Here is a 12,154-nt window from a genome sequence, read left to right as displayed (position 1 = left end):
ACTGCAGGCATTAAAACATACTCTCACACATACTTGGCCCTCCACTGCCCCCCAGTTGCATTTTTATTGCAGTGAGTAATCTCTGAATGCCAAGGCACCCATTTAATTTCTTGGCATCTCGCTGGGGTCGTCAGCCAGAAAGAGCCACAGCCAAAGCACGCCATGTCATGGCTTTAAAATCGCTGCAGGAAAAAGCTCTGCCTTGGGGAATTCGGACTGGAGCCTGAGGTCAGAGGTCATCACTTCTCACCAGAAACAGAGATCACCGCACACCTCCCTTTCCCTTACCAAGTGTCCTTCAGCAAGTGAAACCGGAAGAAAAGGCACTGGCCAAGCCGAGAACTCCACCAGGGGTTTCACCTGGAGACCTCGGTGCCCAGCTTGGCCCGTGTCAAGGTGCTCAGTGGGTTCCTCCTGCAGGTGGCCTTAATCCTGTTACTAACAGGTCAGGGCTAGGTCACTGCTTAGAGAAAAGAAACCAAAGACATCACTGTGTCCGCTTCTCCCGTGTCTGGTCTGCAGGCCCAGAAAGAGGCAAGAACTCACACCCATGAGGTTGATAACGAGAGACTGCCACCTACTGAGCCTCTTTGATGCCTGGAACCCTGCCCGCTCAAGCTTCCCCAAGCCCAGACACTAACCCATTTACAGGTGAGTAAACGGGAAGCCTTTTTTTTTTTAAGATTCATTTTTTTTGGAAAAGCTGATAAACAGACAGCAGGACAGAGAAAGATATTTCATCTACTGGTTCACTCCCCAAATGGTTGAACCATTTCAAAGCCAAGAGCTTCTTCCAGGTCTTCCACATGGGTGCTGGGTCCCAAGGCTTTTGCCCATTCTCTACTGGTTTCCCAGGCAACAAGCAGGGAGCTGTACAGGAAGTGGAGCAGCCAGGACATGAACCGGTATCCATATGGGAACCCAGCACTTGCAAGGGAAAGATTTAGTCATGGAACCATCGCACTGGGTCCATTCGGAGAGCTTTAGGAAGTTAACATGTAACCAAACCATACTTTGAGTCCCAGATTTACACTACTTTGCAGTGCTTTGAAGGTATGTGTGAAAGGTGAGAGGCCTCTGCTGGTGCCCAAATTTTCTATCTCTGAAATTTTAAATTCAAGGCATCTTTGCATTTCCACAGCAACTTCCCCATAATAACAGGAACCCTGGCACCACCAGTGGCCTGGAGACCTGCCCAGGCCACTCAATAAGAGCTAGAGTCAAGGCTGAAATCCTTGGGAGTTGATGTTCTCTTAAAGGACCTGGGAGCCCCTCTGCTAAAGGGCTCAGACCCCTTAAGCTGGAGTATCATGCACACCCTTGCCTCCAGCTCTAGACAGCAGCTGGAGAGGGGTAGAGGAGCACCTGGCTGTACTTGAGACAAACCAGTATCACACCTACAGCTGTGGTCTGAGACGGCCAGGGCCCCAGTACCTTGGGGGCTGGAGTACTAATGGCTGGCACTCTGCCCAAACACCCCTAACACCATGGATGAGTCACGGGTGAATTTATTTCATATCCTTTTTCAACAGTCCTATAGTCTGCTTGCTCTCAACATCACCACTAGTGATCTTTGCACTCTGCTATCCCAACACGGGTGGCAGAATCCTACAAGGCAGCTCCACTTGCAAGGGACCACATCAGAGGCCCCTTTATGCCACCACTGTCAACCATGGCCCTGACACTACCAGTGTGCAGACAGGAGCCAGCATACACACCTGAAAGTCAACTGTTTTGTACTTAGAGCTCAGCTGCCAATCCCCATCTCCCCTCCTGGAAATCTACATTCTGTTTGTCCATAACCCTAGGAAATCTTCCATTCACCTCCCACCCCAAAACCTCAAAAGGCCAAAGCCTGCCCTGATCTAGTTTTATTCATATTCTAAGGCACAGAGAGAATTATTCTTGGTTCTAGACAGGAATCCTAGAAGTACTGGGAAGGACTTTCCAGGCTATCAAAAGGCAGCTGCTGTACCCCAGCCAAGGCATTACCCAGCTTCTACTTGGCACCATCTCGTGCTAGGAATCCCTCTCCAGCCAGCCAAGGCTCCTCTGGAAAGGCCATGCCTCCCCGCCACTCCAGGTCCCTCAAGTGGGGGACAAAGTGGGGGACATATCCTGATAATCTGATAGCATCAGCTGTTGGGATATTAAAGCCTGCAGTCACCTCCTCTGGCTCCCACTACAGAACCCAAGGTATCTAGGGCTCAGCTCATCCACCAGGACAAACTCCTACTGTATGCTGGCCCCGTGCCAGCCCCCCACCCACCCACACACACACTACACACTGGCACAGCTGACATTGGTGGCACCCCGTGAAGCAGGGGTCACATGCACTGGCTCCTGTATGTGAGAAGATAAGAAGCACTTCCAAGGCCACATGCTGCTAATACGAGGAGGCAGTGTGCAAATCCAGGTTCGTCCCATTCAGTATCTATGCATTTGACCAACATGGGGTCCCCCATGAGGCAGATGTTCTTCAGACCACATCGGATGAGTGGGTCATGCTTGCCACATGTGGAGGACAGGGCTGGCCCACTGGAATGGGTACCCAGGTCAAGTGCACCTGTGGTATCACTGAGACTGTGAAAAGGCCCAAAGCGCATGTCACAAGGTCACGCTGATGATCAAATATTAACTCTGAGAGGCTTAAATGCCCCAAGTCACATTGCAAGATACAAACATTGGTGCTCAGACGTGTACTCCAGGAGCCAGTCCGGAGTCCACACATGCTGAGTCTGGTCACTAACCTGTGCTCAAACATCTGTTTCCTTCCCAACCTCCCCTCCGTGACCAGGGCCAGCCAGGGCTGCCCCGCACACCCATGGTGTGCCAGTGCTGACAGTGTGAGTCATTTACGAGCTGCAGCCCACCGGAGCCTACAGACTCCAGGAGCCGGTGACTCAGTGCAGCCACCCTGGCTGGCCAGGGCTGTAGCTTTCTTTGTCCAGTGAGCAGCTCTGTATATGCTACATGTCTGTTTACTAGAGCCAAACAAAGAAGTTAAGGGAGGCAAACAAAATCTGTCGGAAACACATGGCCGTGGCCGACGCTGGGAGGGCAAACAATGGAAGGGGAAGGCCCAGGATGGCCTTGGAGCTCCCTTGCTCTGGGCCCCAGGGATGCAAGAGACCAAGGCAGTGTCTGGGAGGGTTCTTGTGGGGGGCATGGAGCATGGCTGCCCATGCAAGGAGGGCAGAGCTCCGGCAGGCATTCAGCACCATCTAGGTGGGTGCTCTTACTGTTACTATTAATAAAGATAAGATTAGGACTATGAAGAACATCTCTAATCCTATCGCTTCAGCCTTGCTCTTCGTCTTGCTCTGTGAGGTGTGGGGAAAGAGTTCAAATTCCACGTTTGTGCTCTTCCAGAGGCCTGGAACGTCCGCTCCAACACAGATGAACTTTCCAGAGCTTTCTTAAGAACAGCAGGAGTTTTTGTTCTTTGAACTGATGAGCCAAACACTCAGCAGTCAGGACTGCTGGAAGGACACAGCCTATTGTTTTACCCACAAAAGTCACACTTACCTCTACACTTCACACCTCTTCAGAGAAACAGCTGAGGATCTGCCACAGGCCTGCCCCACCCCCCGCCAACTCATTCCTGCAATCAGGCAGCAGGCAGGAGCCCTCCACCAAGCTCAGGCACAGAGTCCAGTCAGGGAGGTGGACGACACACAAGCAAGTGCAGGCATAATCAGGGATGGGCAGTGGCAGATACAGCCAGCACAGCAGGGGCCAACAAGGCCCTTCCCTCCAGAAGGGCAAGCCCCTTGGAGGTGGTTCTCATGAAAGGGCTTGGAGAACAAATTCAGCAGCTCCTGTCAGTCCAGACCTCCTCTCCAGAGTTACAGCGTGCAAAGCTCTGGGACCATCAGCCCGGCTGCTCCCACGCCAAGGCTGAGCACACAGGTGTCGCTGCTCAATGGGCACAAGTCACAAGGCTAGCAGCACTCTCCGGAAACATCCCATCCATGGGGAAGGGACTCCGGACACCCCCCTGTGCCCCTCTTCCTTCCCACAGGAAGCAGGCCACCTCGATTGTCCATTGTTCTGCAGCCAGTCTCCCCAGTTGTCAGAGAGGCCCAAGCTCCCACAAGTCAGGAGGTGCAAGGGAGCGCAGGGGTCGTCTAGCTTCCTGGGAAAAGTCCCTCTTTGTATAGAAAGCACAACACTCTTCTTGGTGTTTCTCTCAGAGAACAAACAAAATGTTGCCTGGAAGAGCCTGCCAAGTAGCCAAAGGCCCCAGTTCTACCCTCAGGAGGAGTCACAAATAGGGGCTATAAGGTGAGGGCATCCAATTTGTGAGTCACTCCCAGTCAGCCCGAGAGCGAAGGCCAGGGGAGCCCGGGCTGGACTCCAGAGCCACTACAACCTGTTCACATTCAGGGCCCCAGTGGGCAGCGGTGATGACAGGAGACTGCTGTGACCCCTGTCACGATCATGGCAGACACGTAGCACCCATGTGCCTGAGCTCCATGTGCGGCTTCCATGTCACACAAGCATACAGAGGCCTGGGAATTCAGGGAGCTGCCAGAGGCCCTAACTGAGCCCTGGAAGACTGAGGACCCAGCCCAGGAAGCCTGACCTCTTACCCACCAAGTCACACCCACAAACATGGTGCATGAAACCAAAGGGGAACTGGCAGCAATGGTGCAGGGCCTGAGACGTGGTTGAAGCCAGCACACGGGGCATCCCCGAGGCAAAGAAGTAAAGTCCGGGTTTCCCCCAGAGCAAATTCACCATCTCTCAATCAAAAAGCACCATGGCAGGGTTTGTTCTGAAGAACTAAAAGATGCACCCATGCCAGGAAGCTCAACTGACTAGGTCCCTCAGTCTTCCCAGCTGCTGCTTCAGGCACGAGGAACAGCAGCACAGAAGGGGAACTTGCCTGTATGTGAGCTCACAAGGGGCATGGTGAGGCCAGTGCCCAGCGTGGGGTCTGAATCAGTGCCAGCTGTCTCTGCTTCCCTCTCCGCCAGCTAAGTAGCCCACCCTGTGGGTCCCCAAAGTCCACAGGAGCCTGGCTGGGGCTCAGCACTTGTGGGAGCATTCAGCCCTCCTCTTCCTCATTCTGTAGAACCTCGGGATCCAGACCTGGCTGGGTGGAGTGCACGAGCATCCATTTCTGGTACTACAGCAGTATTCCTGGCCCAGGTCATGTTTGTGTGGCTGAGTCAGGACGAAGTCCCTAGTCAATCTGACTTGACTCAAATCTGGGATCGTCTACTCAGCCTGCTCCACTTCCTGCAGGTATCTTGGGCTCCCAGGCAGAGCAGCAATTGGATCCGATTTGCTGCAGAACCCAGCTCTGGGCCAGCTTGTCTTTTATCTTTCCACTTCCTATACTCTTCAGACCCTCAGTCAGGGCCCATCCGCTCAGCCTCCAACCCCAGTGGGACCACCAACCCAGTGTGGCAACCCTTCGCCAGCCTCAGTCACAAGTCCAGAACCCCATGCCATGGCAATTTTGGTCCCCAGTCACCAGATTGGGAAATTGGAGGAGAGGCCATCTCTACCAGTTCCAGATGACCAAAGCCCTCTTTGTGACTGGCACTAACTGCTGAATCAACAACACCCGGCAGGGACGGAGGGGAATGGCAGAAAGGCTCCGATGTTCCCCAACAAGCCAGGAAGAAGTCAGGAGGAGCTCGTGTTGTGCTACGACAGGTAAAGCCATTGCATGCTGTGCTGGCATCTCATATGTGTACCAGTTGAAGTCCCAGCAGCTCTACTTCCTGCACAGATGCCTTGGAAAGCAGCCAGTGATGGCCCAGGTGTTTGGGTCCCTGTTATCTGGATCTCTGTGTCTCTCCCTCTTTCCCAGTAATTCTGCCTTTCAAACAAAATAAACCCTTTAGAAAAAAAGAAGCCAGGAAGGCATCTCCAGGTCCACAGAGACACCACCATCCCTGCCTCCTATCCCTGCTGCAGCGTTAGCCACGTGCTGACCCTCCGGTCTGGCTACTTAACTTCCTCACCCTGTTCTGAAAGGGAAGGAAAAGCTCCCCAGCGGGTGGCTAAGCCTTTGGGAAGGGCTCTCCTTGGGGAAAACAATCATCATTGTTTCTAAAAGTAGGTTAAGAGACCAGGTTCTCAGGACATCTTCTCAGGAGGACACCAGGGATGCCTTAGTCTCCAAGGGGATCCCCTGCATCCCCTGAGAACATCGTAATCTGTGGGGCCCAGAGACGGAATCCAAGCCGCCTGTCCCGGGGAGCCCCTGAACCCCATTGTACTGAGCATAGCTGAGAGGTCACATGGCCAGCCACTGAGTGGTTCCAGACCTGGCCCTAGGGCACACAGAATGTCTGGAAACAACCAAACATGTCAGAGGAGCACAGAGGATCCCAGGCTCTCCAAGGAGGTTGAGACCCACTTGTGTTGGTCTGCTTGGCCTGCTGCGACCAAGCATGGCAGCCCAGGTCACTACAAGAGCAATGTGTGTGCACCCCAAGATCCAGGTGTAAGCCAATTCAGTTCCCCAGAGGGCTAGCTTCCTGCCTCGCTGATGGCCACCTGCTTGGCTGTGTCCCCATATGGTAGAGAGCGAGCTCTGGTCTCTTCCTCCTCTTAGCAGGATCCTCATTTACTTCATCCTGGGGCTCCCCTGGCATGATCTCATCTAACCCTCTCCACTCAGGTCCTAGCTCACACTCATGATTTAGGCCTCCACCTCTACGAACTGCAGATGGAGAGGCTCAAGCATTCAATCTCCAACTCCAACCTGAGGCCCAAATCCTGGAGCTGCTACTTACTTGCCAGGAGGCTCACAGTACCACACTTTTGCCACTATGAGCTCAGTCTTCTCAGCTATAAGGGATGCCAGCAGTGTCTGGCTCCCAGGTGAGCTGCAGGAGGGAGGAAATGAAGGAACGGAGAGCAGAGACCACAGGAGGTGGCACCTGGGAGGGCCCCAAAGACTGGACTGCAAAGGAGCACTCTGAGCCCAGGAATGCGGGTGAGCTACACAGTAGCTTGGGCTCCTGGCTGCACAGCTGAGGCAGATAAAGAAGGCTGCCACGGGTGCCAGCTGACACAGCGTAGAGAGGCTTGGCAGGCGTCTCTGAGGTGGTCCCAAGCTCCTGGGGACAGGTCTGGGCCCTCCTCTGGTGACCCAACTACCCTGAGCAAATGATTCTTTCCCCAACAACATCACACCCAGGCTACCCAAGGGAGCCCTGGCCAAGAGTGGAAAGGAGAGGTCACTTGGCAAGTGCCTGCCATTTCACTCCATCAAGGACTGTCGTGGTTCTGCTCCCACAGAGCACCCAGGCCGGAGACTCGGAGAGCATCGAACCCTGCCCACAGCCATCAAGTTGAGGTGTGCTCATAAAACCCCCACAGGGCGGAGCTGAGCACATAACATGATATTTGGAACTGAGCAGGGGGTTTTCCTTTAAGGAGATGGCAATTCTCCAGGACATCCAGCAGCTCACCGTCAGATTCCCACATGCAGAAAAGGAGCAGTGACCCAAGTAGACACCCACCACAGAGAGAGAGACACAGTGCCAGTGTAGTCACAAGAGGGAGGCAGGACTCAAAGTGGGATAGTGTCCCATCCAGCACATAAGCCCCATCCAGGACCCAACCTCCCAGACATGTGGGAGGTGCTGGGTTTGCTTGAGCTACTTAGAGCTGAGCTTCTGTTACTCATAATGGAAGGAGAAAGTCCCAAGGCTGGAACTCAGAATAGCCAGGGTTGCAAAAAGGCCATGGTGCAAGGGGCAAGTTGCAGACGAATGCCAGCGGCGAACGTGCTGGGAGTGGCTGGTTCTGCAGGTCCGCATGCGGCCCTCTCTAGGCAGCCTCCCACCTGCGGATGGCCTTCTCACAGGACGCGTGCTACAGAAGAGGAAGCAAGCCCAAGGAATCCAGGGTCTTGGTACAGGGTGGGAGCAGAGCAGGAGGACAAAGGGGAGAGAAAGTACGACCATAAAAGGAGCTCAGACTTACAAGGCAAGAAAAGTGAAAATCACTAATTATATTTCCCAAACTCTTCTACAAGAGCCAAGAGATTTTTGCAAAGAAAAAAAAAAACAGCATGGAGTTCAATGTTCAAATAAGTTGGGGAAACCTGATTAATACAGAGAAAAAGACATTTTTTAAATTCCTGGGCAGGACTTATCAGAGTAATGATATCGGATTATGCCTTGTGAATATTCAAGAAAGAGATACAGGCAGAAATATTTCCCAGCTATCTGACCACAGAATCCTTCCTTAACACCTTCTGCATTGGTGTTCCATGGAACATTTATCTATTCCATGTGCATCTGATTGAAGTGCCACATTTGCACACGACGACATGGATGCTCAGAAGGACCATCAGCAGCATCTGGGGGAGCAAGCCTGGCTCCTCAGCTCCCTGACCAGTGCTCCTCAAAGCTACAGGCCATGCTAACAGCACATGTTTTGGTTGTCTCCCAAAGCAAAGGAAAATTGACTTTTTTTTTTAAAGTCATCTTCAGGTTGCACAGAACCTAACTGGGATCTGACTTCAGGATCCTACACAGGGACACCATTGTGCGTCTGAATTCCAAGACACGACCTCAGCCATACTTCCTGGCGGGCCCAACCGGCTGCCAAGCGTCTGCATGCATGATGGGGAAAGTCAGCCACTCCCACTCCTGGATTTGACAACACAAATATGTGCAATGCATGGCACAAAATAAAAATGTAAATATGTCAAAAGCACTTGATAAAAACAATTCTGCTTGGGCCTGGCGCGATAGTGTAGCAACTAAAATTCTCACCTAGCATGTGCCAGGGTCCCATATGGGCACTGGTTCTAACCCCAGCGGCCCCACTTCCCATCAGTCCAGGACGGCCCAAAGTCTTGGGACCCTGCAGCTCCAGCCGTTGCAGCCCCTTGGGGAGTGAATCATTGGACGGGAGATCTTTCTCTCTGTCTCTCCTCCTCTCTGTATATCTGACTTTGCCATAAAAATAAAAATCTTGAAAAAAAATTGTGCCAATATCTCATCTGATCAATTTTAACTGCACTGCCTAAAATGATATTTCAAATGTTTAAAGTAAATGGCTAAAAAAATTTTTTTGAAAATCCAAATATTCACTGACTTTTTGAAAAATCAACCCCAACAGAAAGTTACATCACAATGTTAGCATACATTGTACTCTAATTGAACACGTTCCTTTTGCACCTTGTGAGCTAAATCACAACAGTGGCCACTAGCCACATGTGGAATGTGGATTTCAATATTTATTCATCTGGGCCTGATCTGATAGCCTAGTGGCTAAATCCTCACCTTAGATTCGCCAAGATGCCACGTAGGCACTGGTTCATATTCCAGCTGCTCCACTTCCCTACAGGTCCCTGCTTGGGAAAGCAATAGAGGACGGCCCAAAACCTGGGGACCCTGAATCCATGTGGGAGACCCAGAAGAAACTCCTGGCTCCTGGCTTCAGATCAGCTCAGTTCTGGCCATTGTGGCCACTTGGGCAGTAAACCAGCGGACAGAAGATCTTTCTCTCTGTATCTTCTTCTCTTTGTATATCTGCCTTTCCAATAAAAACAAAAATCAATCTTAATAAATCTTCATTCATCACAATAATTACATTGGAAACTCAAGTGTGCATGTCATGTACAACAGGTAAGATATCACGTCCCACACTGGAGTACTGGTGTTTGCGTCCCAGCTCTGGCTCCCAATTCCAGCTGCTAACTAATGCCGATTCTTGAAGGTACAGATGAGGGCTTGTGACTAGCTTCCTGTTGTGTACGGAAGAGATCTGCATCTCTTCCAGGGACTTCCAGACTCCCAGTGTCAGCCCACTCCCTGACCTACCCCGCGGCCCTGGCAGGCTAGCCTCGGGCAGGCCACAGTGCCCGTGGCAGTGACAGCAGGCTGGGGTCTCTGGAGGATGACCTGAGTCAAAGGCTCCATCCAACAGAAAACGTCTGGCTCCTCACCCACCAACTGCTCTTGTGGGGAGTCTGAACTTAGTGTGCAGTTATCAGGCAGGGGGAGCACAAGCAGACACACAGTCACAGAACTGCAGTACAGGGAAGGCAGCCCCAGGGAACAAGCTGCACAGGAAGAAGGCGCGGGACAGAGCACTGGTTGTACTGGCAGATCCTCCACCTTCAAAGCGCCAGCATCTCACATGGGTACCAGTTTCTCTCCCAGCTGCTCCAGTTCCCATCCAGCTCTCTGCTTATGGCCTAGAAAAGCAGTAGAGGATGGCCCAAATCCTTGGGACCCTGAACCCATGTGGGAGACCTGGAAGAAGCTCCTAGTTCCTGGCTTCAGATCAGCTCATCTCTAGCTGTTACAGCCATTTGCGGGGTAAACCAATGGATGGAAGATCTTTCTTTCTGTGTCTCTCCTTCTTTCTGCCTTTCCAATAAAAAAATAAATAAATTTTTAAAAAGAAAGAAGGCACAAGGACACAGGAGGAAGGAACAGCCTGGCTTTGCCTCACCTCAGCCAGTTTCTAAATGCTCTTCACCGACCACTCTGGTTACCAATGGCAACCCTCAGTGCACACAGGGCAGCCTGGGAGTGCCACAGGATGGCTGTGAGGCTGGCAGCAGCTCTGACCTAAGAACGGATTGCAGACAGGGTTCAGACACCCCGGTTCCTGACCCCACAGCTGCTGAGGACTCGGAGTATATGCTGCATTTCTCAGATCTCGGTGGGACAGAGGAGCAGTTGCCCAAACAGCACCTCACCGGCCATACACTCTTTGCTAGAATGCTTCCCTTTTCCTCTTGATGTTTCCAGAGAACTTCAAATAAACTATCTTCCCTCAAGTCACTGCCTTGGCATCCACTTCCAGGGAATGCAAGCCAGAGAGGGAAAAGGTACACTGAGCAAACCTTTGCTCCTTGCCACTACAAAGCCCAGCACATCGGCACTGACCAACTTAGGAGACCAAGATGTAAAGAGAGAAAACAAATGCGCACACATCACTAGTGGGAATGCAACACGAGACTCGGCTTTGGAAAACAGCTTGGAAGTTTCTGGTAAAGTTAAACATACACCTACCATATGACCCAGCAAATCCCATTGCTAGCTATTTATCCAAGCAAAATGAAAACTTATGTTCACACAAAAAGCTGTGCGTGAGTGTTTATAGTGGCTTTGCTCATAATCACCCAAAATTGGAAACCACCCAAACGTCTTTCAACTGGGAACAGATAAACAAAGCAGAGCCTCCTCCTCAGAAATCCAAAGCAACTGATACACAAAACGATGCAAACCAATCTCAAATGCCTCGTGCTAAGTGAAATGCCCGAAAGGCCACATTCTGTCTGATTGCATTTTGTGACATTCTTGTCAAGACAAACACAGGGACGGGAAACAGAGCAGCGAGTGCCAGAGGCTGGGGGTAGCACTGTGGGGCACAGTGAATGAACGTGCTCTTTCTGGTGATCACTGGAACAAGGCTGGTTTGCTTGTTAGAAAGGTAAATGTTGGGGCAAGCATAATGGTACAGTGCATTAGGCTGCCAACAACGATGCCAGAATCCCATACGAGCACCAGTTTGAGCCCTGGCAGCTCTACTTCTACCCAGCAATCTGCTAATGAGCCTTGAGAAGGCTGTAGAAGATGGTCCAAGTGGGCCCCTGCCACCCACATGGGAGACCCGGATGGAGTTCCATGCTCCTGGCTTCAGCTTGGCCCAACCCCGTCCATCATGGCCATTTGGGGAGTAAGCAAATAGAAGATCTATTTCTCTAACACTGCCTTTCAAACAGATAAATAAATATTTAAAAAAAAAAAAGAGGAAGAGATGAAGAAAGTAAAGGAGGGTGAGAGGGAGGAAAATATTACTGTATATAGTTTACATCTTAACTAAATAAATGGGAAAAATGGAAGACAACACAGGCAATACTGTAAGAAAGAGTTCCAAACCATGAACTTGGACCAGCTGGGTGTGGCTGTAAAGAAAGACTCCTACCACGTCAGTTTATTCACAGCACCCCCTGCTCAGGGACTTGGAGGCCAGCAGAGATGTGGTCACTTTTACAACTTGAAAACATGACTGGAGGGTCTCCTAATGCCACCGGACAATGAGTCATTCAGACAGCCTACCAAGTGGGCAAGAATGATCCAAGTTTCTCCTGGAGACATTAGAAAGAACATTCTATTATACACCCGATAACTCAAGGAGATGTCAGGGACTGTAA

At 51.4% G+C, this 12,154-nt stretch overlaps 1 protein-coding gene across 2 annotated transcripts in view; it reads right to left on the bottom strand.

Annotated features, from left to right (window-relative positions):
• GRK5 (G protein-coupled receptor kinase 5) overlaps positions 1-12,154 on the bottom strand; it is a 190,466-nt gene that overhangs the window by 137,649 nt on the left and 40,663 nt on the right. The gene's annotated exons all lie outside the window — the stretch shown is intronic.

This window comes from Ochotona princeps, chromosome 13 (assembly GCF_030435755.1).
Source record: "Ochotona princeps isolate mOchPri1 chromosome 13, mOchPri1.hap1, whole genome shotgun sequence".
NCBI lineage: Eukaryota > Metazoa > Chordata > Mammalia > Lagomorpha > Ochotonidae > Ochotona > Ochotona princeps.
Note: the sequence above shows the minus strand (reverse complement) of the source record. Positions and strands in the feature narration are given on the sequence as shown.